A 19,322-nucleotide genomic window follows, 5' to 3' on the forward strand; every position below is an offset into this window, starting at 1 on the left:
GTAAAACTAGACTCAGAATAAGTTGGGTAGAATTAATTGTTTTTTAATTGATAAATCTTGAAATATTTGGAAGAATTCACCAATGAAGCAATCAGGTCCTATAGATACGTTTGTGGAAAGATTCTAAACATAAATTTAATATATCACTATTCACGTTATTATTTTTTCCTAAATATCCTTTGATAGTTCTTTTGAGGTATTTGTTCATTTAATCAAACTTTGACAGTTCTTTTGAGGTGTTTGTCCATTTAATCAAACTTGTCTGAAAATTTAAATTTATTCCTTTTTGCAATTTATAACTTACTCTTTTATTATTTTAGCTTATACAGATTTTTTTAGTAATGTCACTTCTTTCATTCTATATATTGGGCACCTGTGCCTTTACCCTGTTTTTAGGATTAGTCTCATTGGAATTATAAAAAGTTTACTTCTCAAAGTAAAGTTTTCTCAATGAATCAGTCTTTATACCATTAACTTTCTTTGTTTTTTTCTGTTTTATGTTCATTATTTTACATTTTAGTTTTTGTTTTATTCTTCTAGTTAATTTATTTTATTTTCTTTTTATTTCCTTTTTGTTATAAAGACAGAGGCTGACACCATTGAAACCATTATTTTTTTCTTTTATAGGCCTATAGAACTTTAAATGTTCTAAATAATATTTAGTGGCATTTCACAAATATAGTGTTTTTATTCAGTTCAAAATTGTTGTACTTTAGATATGAAATGCCTCTCTGAAGCTCACGTATGAGACCACACAAGAATGTTCAGGGGTGGAAAAGATTAGATTATGAGAATTTTAACTTAATTGGTGGATTAATCCACTTGCATGTATTAACCAGGGAGTAACTGTAGGCAGGTAGGTTAGGTCACTTAGGGCACGAAAAAGTTTGAAAAGTTTATCTAAGGTATGTTTATATACTGTTTGTGGGAATGTAAATAGTACAGCCACTATGGAAAACACATATGAATGATCCTTGAAAAATAAAAAAAAAAATTATCCTGTGATTCATCTATACCCCTCCTGGGTATATAGCTGAAGAAAATAAAGTCAGCAACAATAGAGATACCTGTGTTAGCCATGTTTATTGCACCACCATTCACATTAGCTAAGATATGGAATCAGCCTAGATGAATGAATAAAGAAAATGTGGTATGTAGACAAATGAAATATTATTTAGCCATTAAGAAGAAAGAAATCATATCACTTGCAAAAAAATAATGAAACTAAAGGACTAATAAAATAAAATAAAATCAAAATGAAAGAAAGGAAGTGACAGGAAAACAAGAGAGGGTTTAAGGAAAGGTGGACATGATCCAGGTATGACATATGTATGTGTGGAAATGTCAGTGAAACCAACTAACTTGTACAACTCATCTGTTGATCATTTAAAACTAAAGAGCTTTCTCTGTTGGTTAGCATATAATTGGTGCTAGGTTTTTATCTAATTGACAATTTTTCAATGAGTCTATCATCTTGTTATTTGTCTTGGACTTTTCTCATATTTTCTGTATTCCCCTTTCCTATTTATAGCCTTTCTTTGGATTAAAATATTATGAATATTATTTTTATACAACCATTTTATTTCCTTTGTTGAAGTATTTTGTCATTTTAGGCATTGCTTTAGGGTTTTTAGTACACTTTCCAACTTTATAAAGTACAGCATCAATAGATATTAAAGTATTTCATGTATGATATCATGCATGATATGATACATATTTCTATTTTTCCCAGCCTTAACTATATTGTCATACATTTGAATTTTAATGTGTTATAAACCACAGTGCACTTTTAACATGCAATTATCTTTACACAGGTGTGTGTTTTACATTTTGTAATTACATATGTTCATTCACAGCTAGTGTTCTTCATTTCTCTGTATAGAAAGGCTTCCTTCTTGAATCAATTCTCTTCTGTCTCAATGCTTTTTTCTTTAGCATGTGTCAAAATGTAGATATATGGATTATACTAAATACATCCTGACAAAGGAGAAAAAAAGTGAAATGAATTATTGTACAATGATATTAATGTTTACTACATAGCTATAGCAACAAATACTGGTATTTGATAGAAAAACTTATAGATCAAGGTAAAGCTATGAGGAATTCTAAAATAAGAAAACATGAATATGACCAAGTTAACTGTGATTCATATGCAAAAACAATCTAATACCTTTTTTACCAATTGGGCAAGAATTTATAGGCAAACTCATGTATCTCAAACTTAATCTCAGACCTCACAAAAAGGGACATCTTTAAACAACCTAGACTTATAGGTAAAGTGCTAAAATACATTGTTTTAACCACCTGGTTTTCTCCTAACCTTTGAGGGAAGTCTCAGATTCTTGCAGGCAAAAAGTCTTCCTAGTCCCATTAGTGTTTTTCAGCAGAATCATTCTTGCTCTTTTTGATAAGATATCTCAGTATTTCTCATTGGAAAAAGAGCATCTCAGGCTCTGCCTGAGGACTTCTCTAGTGTTAATGTTTAGAAGAATCTCCATCAATGCTTGGATGAATCTGGTGTCATTAGAGGAACTACTAGTTGAATCAAAGAAGCAATGAGCCTAACTTGCTGGCTTTTTGTTGCTGGTTGGGAAAGAGAAAGTGTCAAGTCTGGATTTGCTTCTGATTGACAGGACCATGTAAAACCATTGTGACATTCATTTTTTCTAGTCCTGGGGTGACTTATTTACCAACGTGCAGAGTTCTCCTTTATGCTATTTCTAGAATTTATAGATATACCCACTATTCTACATTTTATTATCCAGACATGAATAAACACAGCTTTTAAAGATAACTATGAGTTAGCTGGGTTGACATGCTAAAACTCTGTCAGTTGTTTGAGTTTATTTGACCTTATTAAAAAAAGATTGCATTAATAATTAATTGAAGGACTTTCCTTCCATAACTGAAACACATAACTTACTTCTGCATTTTTAATGATATTTCTTTTTCACAAAATAACAGATATATTTTAATTATTGTCATTTTGGCTTTCATCAGTTACCTTGTCTTGTGTTTTAAAATTGAGTAAAAAAAACTAATTTAAAATAGAAATTGCCTTTGACTCAGTATTACAATGAACATTTTGTTTTTATATTCAATTAACATAATGCCATTTAAAGTTAAGTATTGATACAGTAGTCTACCTTTACTCAAAGTTTTGCTTTCCACAGTTTCAGTTATTCATGGCTAACCATAGTCTGAAAATATTAAATGGAAACTTTCAGAAATAAACAATTCATAAATTTAAAATTGCACACCCTCCTGAATAACATGATGAAATCTCATACTTCCCTGCTTCACCCTACTCTAGATGTGAGTCATCCCTTTGTCCATTGCATATTGTCTAAAACACCTCTCCATTGGTTACTTAATAGCTAACTCTAATGTTAGATCTACTCTCATGGAGTCACAGTGACTGTGTCCAAGTAACCCTTACAATGTAGCTCCATGCCGTGTCAAAATGTCTATGCCATTCACCTACTTAATTTAATCAGGTAGGATGAAATATATAAAAAATATATACTTTGAGAGAGAAAGAAATTACATTCAAATGATCTTATCGTATATTTTCATATTTATTTTATTTTATTACCAGTTATTGTTATTGATCTTTCATTTTGCCCAAGTTGTAAATAGAACTATGTCATGAAAATATACTTCGGGGGGGGGGGGGAGAAAAAACAAGGTGCATATGGGGTTCAGTACTATTGATAGGTTAAAGAATCACTGGAAAACTTGAGATATATTCTCTGCAGATAAGGAAGGACTACTGCAATTAATTTGGCACACACACGCGCATATATATGTATATATATATATCTTAATTGACTGAATTGATAGCCTTGAAAAGCTGTCTTTTCTGAGATAAAATCTCAATTGCAAAGACTGTAATTATTTACAATGATAATAGAGCACAGTGAAATATCACTTGAATGAACAAAGAAAAAATTATCCTGGCCTAAGATGATAGTGCATTACAAACCTGGTGCTTTCAGATTAAGTAATAAAAAATATTTCACTGCCTGACTTATAGCAAATGAAAAATATTTGTAAAGTATTTTTAATGAAGAAGCTTTAATTATTTTATTATTACAGGTATACAAGTAAAGGAAGTATGAAATTCTATTAAAGATATTGACACTACAGGCATGGAAATGACCGACTTTCAGTGAATCACTAAATTTTGTTTGTAAAGTTTATTGAGGATATAGGAGCTTTACATGATTGTACCTGCTGTTTTTTACCCAAATGTAAAAGCATATGGTTATATAATTGGTCAAAGACTTAGCAAGAATAGCAAGCCATGTTTGCAAAACTGTATCCTAGACTTTCCTCAGCAAAAAGGTTTTTCCAATACTTCTCCTTGAAGTTAAACTTATAAGAAATTACCAAAATTGCACTCCTACAGAAGAACTTCAGTAGGAACAATTAATTGTATGGTATCATATTTTTATTTAATAAAATCCAAGGCAAATTTTATTCATTTATTTTTATGAACTTATTTTTAACAGAAAGCAAAACTATTTTTAAACTTTAAATGTCTTTCCCTTGTTTTTTTTTTTTTTTCCCTAAAAATTTTGTTGCGGAGGGAAAAAAAAAAAAAAAAACTATGCTATAATTTACATTTGCTTCCCTTTATCTTTCAAGCTAAATGATTTCTTTCAGTACTGAATTTTACTAATTTATGTATCGCCCCTCATCACAGTAATAATCACAAATTCACAGTATTTATTATTTCCTTACAAGTGTTTTACATACATCAGTAAACATGTAGATTAGTTTAAATTCTCACAAATGATTTTAGCTTGGCTACAACATTTCTGTGATTCCATATAATTTAATAAAATTGTCAGTTACTAGTAATCAACAAAAAAATTGGGTTTATACTTGATTGTAAAATTATTTTATATTAGCTATACAAAAAATTAAGCAAAATTAAAACATGGTATATAAGCAATAGATTGTCACTCCTCAAATCATTTAAAGTATGATGAAGTCTGCATGAAAAACAAGAATATTATAAGATATTAAATTTATGGTATTATTAACAAAGTTTATGGAATTCTTTTTATTAATCTCATTATTTTATATAAGTAATTTTAAAGGACCAAAGTGAAATGTATAACTAAAAAGTGATAGCTATTATATAATGTTCTGAGGCCTGCAACTTTTTGTCATTATCTTGTATAATTAAAATTGCATAATGTCAAGTCAATATGATATCTGATTGTCTACCACTCATTATACTTAGTTTGGCCATTTTCTGAGAAGGATTCCTTTACTGGTTATTTCTAATCATGCTATTGCTGTTTAGGGCATCTTTAAGTAATGTATTTAAAATTTTTAAAAATAGAGTTCCAGGATGCTTCTTTGGTAAAGTAGTCTTTAAAAAGATTGTAGTGCAGATAATAATATCCTTATACTCTTTTTATCACAGAACAAAGGCAGACAGGATTAGGCACTGAGCAGCCCATCTCTCCAGGGTTTAAAATCATCCCCATATTTGGGGCTGAGTCTGAATGTTCAACAATCCTACCATTTGTCAGCAAACCATCTATAGAGAAACTAGGAATGACAATTGAAAGAGACAGATTGAACCATAATTCTTTTTAATAGCTTTAAGTTATTTTAATATAAATGTACAACTGACTCAATTGTCAAATTTGGCATTTAACAAACTGCCAGCCCAAACAGAGTAATTGCTAGTAAATGTAACTTTGAAGACATCACTATCCTAGCCCTTCTTAAACAATCTGTGGTAAAGAAAACATTTTCTTTACCTTTCCAATAAGTAAAGTTTATCTAATCTATGGATCAAATACATTTCTACAATATGATAAAATGTTCATGAAAGTAAAAGTATTAAAGACATATAAAATATAAACCCAAAAATTTAATATTAAAATAAATAAACATGAAACAATATTTCATTAAGTATATTCAGATTAAGCAAACAGAGACAAATGTTATATGATATACGGATTTTTATTCAAGATATGTATAGTTATTATACAAATTAAACTTTATATAGGCAGTGTTTTACACTGCTCTCTAAACACAAATTGTGAAATGGTGATTTGTGACATTTAGTGCCTAACCTTGTAACAATTCAGCATGCATTTTGCTTTTAAAATTTATTTATCATGATTAGAATAATGATTGTGCAATATATTTATCTTGACTATTATTATGTTTTTGTCATTATACTTGTAAAAGAGAAATAAATATTATAGAAATAAAATGAAGTAAAATTCCATAAAGTGAATTGATGAAGAGGAAGAAATTTTAAACATCCATTATCCTTGCTCAGGATAGTAAATTTTAACTTTTATCTAACATGATGCAAATGAGGCTATATTTTCATTTTCCAAAATAATGAATTCAATAATGAATTCTAACAAATTTGTAATGTAAATTATTTTCTAAATAAAAGTGTTTTTGTATTTATGAATTTCCTATACATGGATCATCCATTGATAGAATACAAAATGAAAAGCGTGACACCAATACTTTAAAGTGATTGACAGTAATCTTTCAGTTAATAATACTAATCAATACCAAGCAGAATGAGCAAAGATAATCAACTGACATCATAACCAACATAGATAAGATTTTGGAATTATTCAAGAAGGACTTTAAATCAAATATTGTAAAAATACATTCATAAGAAATTTTAAATTTTCTCTGAAGAAATAGAAAATCTTAGCAAACAAATAAAAAATAATGAAGTGAAGCTTAAATTAATAAAAAAATATAATCCGAAGTAAACCATTTGGTAGATAGGTTCAATATCAAAGTAGACAAACAACAGAATCAGTAAAGTTTATCTAATCTATGCAACAGAAAATAGATTGATTTTTAAAAAAACTGTTTCAATCTACAGAAAATATAGAATAAGATGCCAGTTAGGGGTTAAATAATATTAATTACATTAAACATAAGTGGTAGATTGATTGTAAAGTATAAGGAAAGTTACACCACACAAACTCAACAAAAACTTTTAAAATAAAGAATAAAATAGAGAATTTCACCAGAGATTATGCAGTGAAGTGATAATAAGATAATATTTAACAATTAAACTGACTTGGTAAATAATTTAGAAGAAATGGTCCAATTCATAGAAAACTGTACTGTACTCAAACTAAATAAGTATGAAACAGATTATATACATAATCCTATGGACAAAGAAGATATTCAATTAATAATTAAATAATTTCTCAAATAGAAACTTAGGGCCAGAGAGTTTCATGGAAAATTCTACAAAATATACAGCAAAAAAATCATAAAATTTATACAACCTTTCTAAAAATATAGAAGAGAAGGAATATATTATAAAGTGTTTTTAAGGCCAGTATTACCTGAATACCCAAATTAACTAGACTGTACAAGAAAGAAACCTGAACATACATATAAATATTGTTAAGAAAATATTAGCAAATTGAATCAACCAACATACAAAAGTATTTATACAATATGACAAAGTGATAGTTATCCCAGTTTAAAAAGTCTATTTCAATGTTTGCCATTCAATCAAAGGAATTCACTGCAAGAACATACAAAATAATATGATTATATCAATTGACCCAGAAAAAAATTGACAAAATAGAGCACCCACTCATGATGGAAACTTTTAGTAAGTTAGAAAGAGAGTGAAATTGTTTCAAATTGATTAGAAAAAATACCCACAAAAATCTATAGCTAACACCATACTTCATGGAGAAAACTGAATGAATACTCCTGTCCTAAGAGGACAAGTATATTCACTCTTGGCACTATTGTTCTACAAAGTACTAGGAGTTTTAGCCACTTCAGTATGATAAGCACCAAAGAACAAAAGTTTAGAAAGGCGAAGTAAAATTATTTTTATTGGCATGATTGTCTACATTGAAACTCCCAATGAATTTTAAATAAATAAAAAAAAAAATCCTAGAACTGACAAAAAGTAAGTTCAACAAGGTGCAGGGGTTCAAGATCAACATACGAACATCAATCACATTTCTAATTTTTTTTTTGTACCAGAAATTAAGCTCAGGTGTGCTTTACCCTTGAGCCACATTCCCAGCTCTTTTTATGGTTTTTATTTTGATACATTTTTATTAGGGTCTCACTAAGATACTTACAACCTCGTGTAATTTGCTTTAAACTTAAAAACCTTCTACCTGAACACACTGTGATTACAAGCGAGCACCACCATACCCGGCCACATTTCTAATTTTTAAGGTTTTGAAATGGAGTCTTAGTATGTTGTAGAGGCTTTTCTCAAACTCCTGAACCAAAGAATCCTCCCACCTCAATCTCCCTGGTAACCAAGTGTAAAGACCGGCACCACTGATTCTAGCTTCAGTCACATTTTGACAAAATGAAAATGAACAAGCAGAACCTGGACTTAAAAACAGTATCACTTCCAATTTCTCTAAAGCAAATGAAATAATTTGCTTTACACTGAATAAAACATATACAGAATCTGTATGCTGAAGAGTTACAAAATACTGATGTAAAAATTTAAAAAGACCTAAACAAATGTGGGCAGATATCCTGTTGAAAGACTGAAAAGCTCAAAATTGCAAAGATGCTAACTTTCCAAAAATTAATGTATAGGTTCAATGTGATTCTTTCAAATACTCAGAAAGTATTTTTTTTTTTTTTTGTAAACGTTGACAACCTTATTCTAAAATTCATATGGAAAAGCACAGGCTTCAGAATTGCTAAGACAATTTTGACTGAAAAATTAATGAGTGAGATCACTCTAGGTGATATTATGGCTTATTCTATGGCTACTGTAATCAAGACAGTGTAGTATTGGTAGAAATGATTGACACATAGAACAATGGAATAGAATAAAAAACCCAGATGCAGACTCATAATGAAGATGAAAAGTCATTTTTGACCAAGTTGCCGAAGAAATTCAATAGAAGAGCGATTTCAATTAGTGACATTGGAATATTTGGATATCTAAAAGAAAAAGTATAAATTTCTATCTACATCTCATACCTTATTAATGCTAAAAGCAATCTATTTGTCTATGCAGAGACACATGAATTTATGAATGTTTTATTTCACCAAAGTAGCTAAAAATGTTATAAACAAAAATATATATACCTCAAATCTATTACACAATTTATTATCTTTTTTTCTGTGCATTGTTCATTTGAAAAACTTAAGAGCTCACATAAGCCCATTTATTTCCAAAACCCTGTGAAATTTCTGATGAACTCATTAAATTATCTCTAAAATATTAATTGCATAATTATTTCCAGATAAAATTTGGACTATTTCAGAATTTTGTCCATATATATTAAAATGGAAAAATAATATATAGAATCATCATCCTTTTAAACAGTTATAATGGCAAAATTAAAAATAAAATAAGAAGGCAAAATCATGCAACCCATCACACTAGAAAATCTATAATCACCTGTAAAGTTAATCTTCATGAGAGGATGTAATATATTTAAAAAGCTTCAAACTTGTAAGAATTACTACATGTGTATATGCTACATATATTTTATTTTATGTTAGACAATCATTGATGCGGTTGGTGTAATTCATTCTTATACTAACTATGAAAAATATTTTTTTTTCTGGAAAATATATAAGAGTGGGAGGGTTGTGGTGACCTTTCCATTTTCTGTATAGATGGAAAAGGACAGCAAAAAGGAAAATCTTATCATTTTGTTAGCACATGTTTCAGAGCTATATTTAGACAGGAAATGATGAGTTTACCTAATGTAGATGCAATATTTATTTAAAAATTATGATTCATATTCAATTGTCACTAAATGACAATCTACACATAATTACATGACAAATTGGTAGTCAAAAACATACCATTTGATTTGATTCAGTGCTAAAAACAAATAATAGAAATTGTGACCACTAATAGACTATCCAACTGAAAGTAAACCTCATTACTTAATTGATTCCAAAAAGGAACAGTGAATTCTGAGCTGTTTTTATATAAGAAACCTGCTGACTTCCTAAGGAAAGACAATCGAATGAAAATATGCATTTCAATTCATATTTTTAAAAGACTTCTGATAATATAATAATGAAAAATATATTTTAGTTGTTTTTCCAAATACAATGCCTAGTCCAAATTTATTTAAAAAGTAAAAGAATACAGCTGCCACCACAAGCATTCTAGAAAATTAAGATTCCTGCCTAGATGAGTATATCGAAAGATTTATCACTGAAGAAACTAAGGACCTATAGTTCCTAATTTAAGTATGAAAGTGTCAGTATGAACTCATAATTTATTCTATTGAGTTCTATATTTTCTATATATTTCTCATTGATATAGGACATTTTTAAATGTGTGTGTGTGTGTGTGTGTGTGTGTACATACATAATTATAGAATTTCAGGAGAGAACATCAATAATTACCATTAAGTAAAATATTTGCAGTGGTATGGCTTAGTTATTTTATTATATTAAGGGCACTTTTGTTTATAAGATGCTGAAAACTTTTAAGTTATACACCTAATGGCATCTAGCTTAGTTCCACAGTCTAGCTATTGTGAGTTGTGCGGCTATAAACATTGGTGTGGCTCAGTTTATAGACTGAGTTAAATAATGTTTCTCCTGTGTACTTGAAGACATTCTAAGGAGCACACAGGTGCAGTTGATCACAAGAGAGTGTGTCATCAACTCCCATATCTTTTCTTTCCTAAAATAGTCTGCTAAATAATGCTATTTCAGTTTTAAAAGTTCAGATGTACATGTCTCCACAAGTATGTAAATACATCCATGCATGTCTTGTACAGATAAACTGATGGATATACTTGCACCTGCATAAACATGCATAGGTGAATCACTCATTCAGAATTTAAAAGCAACAGGACCAACCAACTATGGACAGAAAAATCTCTAAAACTGTGGGCCAAAATAAATCTTACCTCTCCCCCCCCTCCCCAGGTATTTTGATACAGTGATGGAAAGCTGAATAACATACTACCTTGACACCTCTCTGTACCAAACATCACAGAGGATTAATTGCTCCCCAGAAAGATTTGCAAGGGAGCAAAACAAATACATTATTACATAATACATTACATAATGAAACCTTATTTCATCCAGATCTCAAAGTCAGGCAAGGCTATATACCTTCTATAAATCTTAATTCATGTCTGTGTTATTGTTCATGTTGAATCTTAGCACTGCTGTTTCAAAGTACCACAAATTGAGCAACTTAAAATAACCAAATTTAATCTCTCACAGTTCTGGGAGCTGTTAATCCAAAATAAAGATAGTGGCAGGGCAGGCTCTCTTTCAAAGAATTAGGAGTCTCATCTTTATCCCTCTTCATAGTCAGTGTGTTTACCAGCAAGCCTTGGCATTCTTTGTCTGGCAGCTACATCACTCCATTCTCTGCCTCCACCTTTCCATGGCCTTCCTACCTGTCTTCCTACCATGTGTCTTCATGTCATATTCAGCTCTCTGCATCTCCATGTCTGAATATCCCTCTCTTTACAATGGCACCAGTCATTGGAGTCAGGCCCATTCTATGTTGGCTATGACTTCATCTTAACTTGATTACATCTACAAGGAGCTTTTTTTCAGAATGATGTCATATTCAGTAACCAGAAGTTAGAATGTCAAAACATCTTTTTGAAAAGCTCAATTAGCCTGGTACACTATCCATACATCTATTTATCTTTGGAACATACTAATGAAATATTATAGTTAGGAAATATATATGTGTCTCAGGGATGCATCTTAACATGATAATTAAATTGAAAAATGACTTTAGTGATTACTTTTTAATCACATGATTGAAATGAAAGGATCATTTAACATACAGAACTGGATTCTCAATTAAAATATGTAACTTATTATAGTAAGCTTTTATTATTTTAAATAGTTTCATAAAATATTCTAAAACATATTAAATGAAAATGCACTTTTATTTTATCTTAGACTATTTTTATTTTATTCATTATGGATAAACTTTACTGGCTATACTTCTTTTTATTCTAATTTGCTATACATGACAGCATTATGCATTGCAATTCATATTACACATATAGAAAACAGTTTTTCATATCTCTGCTTGTATACAAAGGATATTCACATCATTTATGTCTTCTTACATGTACTTAGGGTGATGATGTCCATTTCATTTCACAGTCTTTTCTACCCCTATGACCCCTCCCTTCATCTCCCACTTCTCTGCCTATCTAGAGTTCATCTAATACCCCCATGCTTCTCCTCCCAACCTAACTATGAATCAGCCTCCTTATGTCAGAGAAAACATTTGGCATTTGGATTTTGAAGATTAGCTAACTTCACTTAGCATTCTATTCTCCATTTACCTGCAAAAGCCATAATTTTATTTCTTTTATTTCTGAGTAATATTACATTGTGTATATATACACCACATTTTCTTTATCCATTCATCTACCTAAGGGCATCTAAGTTGGTTCCACAGTTTAGCTATTGTGAATTCTGTGCTATAAACATTGATGTGGCAGTGTCCCTGTAGTATGCTGTTTTTAAATCCTTTGGGTATAGACCAAGGAGTGGGAGAGTTGGCTCAAAAGATGGTTCCATTCCCAATTTTCCAAGAAATCTCCATACTGCTTTCCATATTGGCTGCAACAGTTTGCAGTCCCACCAACAATGTTTGAGTATGCTTTTCCCTCCACATTCTTGCCAACACTTACTGTTGTTTGTATTCTTAATAGCTGCCTTTCTGACTGGAGTGAGATGAAATCTTAGAGTAGTTTTGATTTGCATTTCTCTAATTGCTAGAGATGTTGAACATTTTTTTACATATTTGTTGATTGATTGTATATTTTCTTCTGAGAAGTGTCTGTTCAGTTCCTTGGCCCATTATATATCCTAGAGATCAGTGCTCTATCTGATGTGCAAGTGGTAAAAATTTGCTCCCAAGTTGTAGGCTCTCCATTCACCTCACTGTTTTTTTCCCTAAGAAGAAGCTTTTTAGTTTGAATGCATCTCATTTATTGATTCTTAATTTAAATTTTTGTGCTATAGTAGTCTTATTAAGGAAGTTGGGGCCTAATCCAACATGATGGAGATTTGGGGCTACTTTTGCTTCTATTAGATGCAGGGTCTCTGGTTTAATTCCTAGGTCCTTGATCCATTTTGAATTGAGTTTTGTTCATGGTGACAGATTTAATTTCATTTTGTTACATATGTATTTCCAGTTTTCCCAGAACCATTTATCGAAGAGGCTAACTTATCTCCAATGTATGTTTTTGGCGCCTTTGTCTAATATACGATAACTGTAATTGTGTGGTTTGTTTCTGTGTCCTCTATTCTGTACCATTGGTCTACCAGTCTGTTTTGGTGCCAAATACCATGCTGTTGTTGTTACTATTGCTCTGTAGTATAATTTAAAGTCTGGTATAGTGATGCCACTGGCTTTACTCTTCTTACTAAGGAGCAATTTAACTATTCTGGTTCTCTTATTTTTCCAGATGAATTTCATGACTGCTTTATCTATTTCTATGAGGAATGACATTGGTTGATTGGAATTGCATTAAATCTGTACAGTATTTTTGGTAGTATGGTCATTTTGATAATATTAATTCTGCCTATCCATGGTCAAGGTAGATCTTTCCATCTTCTAAGGTCTTCTTTGATTTATCTCTTTAGTTTTCTGTAGTTTTTGTTTTAGAGGTCTTTCATCTCTTTCTTTAGGTTGATTCCCAAGTATTGTATGTTTTTTGAGACAATTGTAAATGGGGTAGTTTTCCTTTTAGAGGATTTGTCACTGATATTCAGAAATGCCTTTGATTTATGGGTGTTGATTTAAAATTCTGCTACTTTGTTGAATTCATTTACTATTCTAAAAGTTTTCTGGTGGAATTTGTGTGTCTTCTAGGTATAAAATAATATTGTCAGCAAATAGTGCTAGTTTGAGTTCTTCTTTTCCTATCTGTATCCCTTGAATTTCTTTCAGCTAATTGCTCTGGCCAGTGTTTCAAGAACTATGTTAAATAGAAGTGGTGAAAGAGGGAATATTTTCAGTTTTTCTCCACTTAGGATGATGTTGGTCTTTGCTTAGCATAGATAACTTTTACAATGTTGAGATATGTTCCTGTTATCCCTAGTTTTTCTAGGGTTTTGAACATCAAGGAGTGCTGTATTTTGTTGAATGCTTTTTCTGCATCTATTGAAATGATCATATGATTCTTATTTTTACTCTATTGATGTAATGAATTACATTTATTGATTTCCATATGTTCAACCAAGCTTGCATCCCTGGGATGAATCCCACTTGATTGTGGTGCATTATTTTATTTTTGAGAGAGAGAGAGAGAGAGAGAGAGAGAGAGAGAGAGAGAGAGAGAGAGAGAGAGAATCTTTTTTTGTAGATTGACACAACACAATGCCTTTATTTTTATGTGGTGCTGAGAATCGAACCTGGGTCCTGCCTGTGCTAAGCAAGTGCTCTACCGCTGAACCACAATCCCAGCCCAAGCGTACTATCTTTTTGATATGTTTTTGTATTTGATTTGCCAGAATTTTACTGAGAATTTTTGCATCTATGCTCATTAGAAATATTGATCTGATTTTTTTTTCTTTGATGTGTCTTTGCCTGGTTTGGGAATCAGAGTGATATCGGCCTCATAAGATGATTTTTGGAAGTGTTTAATCTTTTTCTATTTCCTGAAATAAATTAAAGAGTATTTGTATTAATTCTTCTTTAAAGGTCTTGTAGAACTCTGCTGTGTATCCCTCCGGTCCTGAGCTTTTCTTGGTTGGTAGGCTTCTTATGGTGTCTCCTGTTTCATTTGATAGGTTGAAATTGATCTGTTTAAATTGTGTATATCATCCTGATTCAATTTGGGCAAACAATATGACTCTAGAAATTTGTCATTGCCTTCAATATTTTCTATTTTATTGGAGTGCAAGTTTTCCAAAAATATTTCTAATTATCATCTATATTTCTGCAGTGTCTGTTATACTTCTTTTTCATCACATATATTAGTAATTTGAGTTTTCTCTCTCCTTTGTTAGCATGTCTAAGAGTTTGTTAATTTTATTTATTTTTTCAAAGAAACAACTTTTTGTTTTGTCATTTTTTCAATCATTTATTTTGCTTTAATTTCAATAATTTCAGCTCTGATATTAATTATTTCCTGGCTTCTACTGCTTTTGATTTTGATTTGTTCATCTTTTCTAGGGCTTTGAGGTGTAATGTTAGGTCATGTATTTGTTGACTTTTTCTTCTTTTAAGGAATGAATTCCAAGCAATAAACTTTCTTGTTAGTACTGCCTTAATGGTGTTCCAGAGATTTTGATATGTTGTATCAGTGTTTTCATTTACCTCTAAGAATTTTTAATATCTTCCTTGATATCATTTGAAATCAATCTTTTCATTCAGTAGCATATTATTCAGGCCCCAGGTTTTGGAGTAGTTTTTATTTTTTATCTTGTCATTGATTTCTAATTTCATTCCATTTTAATCTGATAAAATTTTTTGTATTTGCTAAAGAGTTGCTTTGTGGCATAATATATGGTCTATTTTAGAGAAGGATATATGTGCTACTGAGAAGAAAGTGTATTCTCTCATTGAAGGATACAGTATTCTATATATGTCAGTTAAGTCTATGTTATTGATTGTACTATTGAGTTCTATAGTTTCTTTGTTCAGCTTTTGTTTGGAAGATATATCTGGTGATGAAAGGGGTATGTTTAAGTCACCGGAAATTATTGTGTTTTGGTCAATTTGACTCTTGAATTTGAGAAGAGTTTGTTTAATGAATGTAGATGCTCCATTGTTTGGGGCATATGTATTTATAATTGTTTTTTCTTGTTGGTGTGTGTTTCCCTTGAGCAGAATAAAATGTCCTTCTTTATCCCTTTTGGCTAACTTTAGCTTAAAATCTACTTTATCTGATACGAGGATGGAAAATCCTGTTTGCTTCCAAAGTCCATATGAGTGGGATGATTTTTCCCAACCTTTCACCTTCAGTCTGTGGATGTCTTTTCCTATGAAATGAGTCTCCTTGATGCAGCATATTGTTGAGACTTTTTTTTAAAATCCAATCTGCTTGCCTATGTCATTTGATTGGTGAGTTTAGGCCATTAATATTCAGGGTTATTATTGAGACATGATTTTTATTCCCAGCCATTTTTGTTTGTTTTTGGTATTTAACTTGACTTGGTTTTTCCTTTGATTAGTTTTTTCTTTAATGTAATACCCCTCTCTGATGATTTTCATTGTCGTTTTTCATTTCCTCTTCATGGAATATTTTGCAAGGATGTTCTGTAGTGCAGGTTTTCTAGGTGTAAATTCTTTTAACTTTTGTTTATCATGGAAGGTTTTTATTTTATCATCAAATCTAAAGCTTAATTTTGCTGAATACAAGATTTTTGTTTGGCATCCATTTTCTTTCAGAGCTTGATATATGTTCTTCCAGAATCTTCTAGCTTTCTGTGTCTGTGTTGAAAAAATCTGTACATAACCTAATTGGATTTCCCCTATATGTAAACTGATTTTTTTTTCTCTCATAGTTTTTAATATTCTCTCTTATTCTGTATGTTAGTTGTATGTTAGTCCTTTTGCTTACAATGTGCATTAGTGTGGATTTGTTGTGATTTTGTGCATTTGGCATCCTGTAAGCCTCCTGAATTTGGGTTTTCAATTCATACTTCACATTTGGTAAATTCTAATATTATTTCATTGAATAGTTGTTCATTTCTTTGGTTTGACCTCTATTCCTTCCTCTATCCCAATAACTCTTAAATTTGTTTTTTATGCTATCTCATATTTTTTAAATGTTCTTCTCAGGGTTTCTTACCATTTTCACTGTGTAGCCAACATTCTTTTCAAGATTATTCATTTTGTCTTCATTGCCTGAGGTCCTGTCTTCCAAGTGGTCTAATCTGTTGGTGATGCTTTCAACTGACCTTTAAATTTGGCTTATTGTTTCTTTCATTTCAAGCATTTCTGTTTTTTTTTCTTTATGTGAACTTCTGTCTCCCTATTGAATTAATCTTTTGCTTCCTGTATTTGTTTATATAGCTCATTGTTGAAATCATTTCTTGCCTCTACATGCTGTCTTTTATGATCCTTTAATTCATAGAACATTTTAATTATGTACATCCTGAATTGCTTCTCTGTCATTTCTTCTGCTATGCTGGCCATGGATTCTAATAATGTGGTATCTTGATTTGTTTGGGGAACTTTCTTCCCTTGTCTTTTGATGTTGATTATGTGTAGTCCCTTCTAGCACTGTGGATCTGAAACATTACCATTTTTTACCCTATAGGATTATAGTGTCCCTGTAGGGTTTCAATACCTCTCCTTTGAGGGGAAGATCAATGTTAACAGATCCCAATATAAGTAATATATAACCTTAAAAATAATAGTTGCTATTAAGAGGTTTACTGTTTGAACATGATGTACGGAAATGGTGAATTCAATTATTATCTACAATATAATCAGTAGGTGTGTAAAAGTTTCTGACGTTGAACAAAGAACTGGGTGTGAGGTATAGGATGATTTGCTAAGGAGTTAGTAGGTGAGGATATGGAGTTATTATCTTAGGAAGTGGGGAAGAGAAATCTAAAGAAGAAGGTTAGTAGCAGGAGAATAGAGAAGAAGTAATTTTGGGTAGACAAGTAAGTAGGAAGACAATAGAGTACATAAAACCAACACACATATGTATTAAGAAAAACAAACAATGTTAAAATAGTAAAAATTGGAGAAAAAAGAATATACAACACAACTGTAATATACTATTCAGAAGTCCTAGTTCTCAAAATCCTAATTCATGCAAAATAATTGGTTTCACTTATGTTGGGGATGTAAGAGAGGGAAAATAGGGAAGAAGAAGAAAATAAATCTCAAAGGAAGAGACAATGATTGTTTTGTTTGGAGATCAGTATGTTCCCTGCTTCTCTTCTCATCCAATAGTTGGGTCCTCTGTTTTGAGCTGGTGTCTCCACCCTTAGAATGATGAAGGTAACCAGGGTGTCACTATGCAGTGTTAGCAGCTGCTGGAGAGAGGAGGGAGTTAAAAACTGGGTACCTGGCCAGCCAGAGTTCCAAACTGGGAGTTGCCCCTACTAAATACAGTGATGAAGGTGACCCAAGATGAAGGCGGCTGCTTTCAGTGATGGGGTATCAGGTCGGGTAGGGGGAGTCAGCGATGGCATTAGACATAAACAATGTGTTAGAGCTCTGTGGCATGCCTTGTGTGGTTTTGGCTGACTTCAGAGCCTGTTTGAAGTTCTCAGATGCAAGCAGGCTACTGCACACTGGGGACTATCTTCGTTGCCGCAGAGTCCCAAGATGGAGGTGATGGCGACCCCATGTTGGTAGATGGAGGTCCACACAGGAGTGGTGGCAGGAGTTTTTGCACGTGGGTAGCTGCTGGGTGTCCTTTGTGGGAGCAGCATCTGGGATTTCTGCTCAGGTAGTGGCCAAAAGTTCCACGTGGATGCTGGTGCCGATGGTCCCTTTCCGGCACCCAGTAGTCCTGCATGGGCAAGTAGTTGGGAGACCTACTCTGTCACTGAGGCCAGGAGCCTGCATGGGCATAATGGCCATGATTCCTGCCTGGGAGCAGGTATATCGCTGGCAGAGAAACAGTATTCTCCACTACTTGAGTCCCAGGCCATGGAGAAACACAGAACGCTGCCTCTCTCTGGCCTGCCATTTGGATCCCCCTTCATTACCTATATTTCTTATAGTTATTTTTAAACTATACTGTTTCTATTCCCCATCTCATCTCACCTCTCTTTATGTCTATCCATTTATTCTACTTCTCAGAATCTTCAATAATAACCATATATATATATATATATATATATATATATATATATATGGTTATTACATATAACCATATATATAATAACCAAAAACTTATCTCCAATTATAATTTTCTTCTATAGCTTTGGGACACCATTCTTTCTCAGCTGGTTTCAAAATTATTTGTGGAATTTATATGATTCTTTTGTTTCAATAGACAAATAAATTTGCATGCCTTTCTAATGCACAGCATAAAGTTTTGAAATATGTATTCATTGTGTACAATCTATTTCAAGTAAATTAATACATGAATTACCTCAAATACTGACCAGTTATGCAAATATGTCTACAAATATGTCTACAAATATGTCTATACTAGTACAGATGAAACCAGACCCTTTATTTCCCTAAGTTTTGGGGTAGACCCTTCCTTCTTCTCTGCCCTCTAATTCTATCCTACTATCCCATTCTTTATATTCACATTTATATACAGTACAGATGTTAATGATTTCCACCAATTCACTTTCTGTGTCTAAAAGTCGTTGGCCATGTTGGGGATAGAATCACAGAGGCAGGCTTTCTTCAATTT

At 31.7% G+C, this 19,322-nt stretch overlaps 1 pseudogene; it reads left to right on the forward strand.

Annotated features, from left to right (window-relative positions):
• The first annotated feature begins 18,524 nt into the window (after positions 1 to 18,524).
• Positions 18,525 to 19,322, forward strand: part of LOC114082002 (large ribosomal subunit protein eL6-like) — a 188,154-nt pseudogene continuing 187,356 nt past the window's right edge.

This window comes from Marmota flaviventris, chromosome 11 (genome assembly GCF_047511675.1).
Source record: "Marmota flaviventris isolate mMarFla1 chromosome 11, mMarFla1.hap1, whole genome shotgun sequence".
In the NCBI taxonomy this organism is placed as follows: domain Eukaryota; kingdom Metazoa; phylum Chordata; class Mammalia; order Rodentia; family Sciuridae; genus Marmota; species Marmota flaviventris.